The following is a 215-nucleotide window of genomic DNA, read 5'->3' as shown; positions in this document are numbered from 1 at the left end:
TCCATTGTAAAGAGAGACTCTGTATGTGTGTGTGATATCTGTCACAGACATCCAGTCAGTAGGGACCATGAAACTGTCTTTCTGGAGGAACTTAGTGTCTCCCCACAAATAGGGCCAGTGCTGTACTATAGTATAGCCTCTCTCCTCTACTGTGGAAGAGTCCAGGTTAGTAAGAATTTGGAGAGAAGTAGGAGAGCACTCTAAACCAACTGAAG

Source organism: Marmota monax, unplaced genomic scaffold (assembly GCF_021218885.2).
Source record: "Marmota monax isolate L192 unplaced genomic scaffold, Marmota_monax_Labrador192_F-V1.1 WCK01_AAM20220418_F8-fsc00024, whole genome shotgun sequence".
NCBI lineage: Eukaryota > Metazoa > Chordata > Mammalia > Rodentia > Sciuridae > Marmota > Marmota monax.
This window is presented reverse-complemented; position numbering follows the sequence as displayed.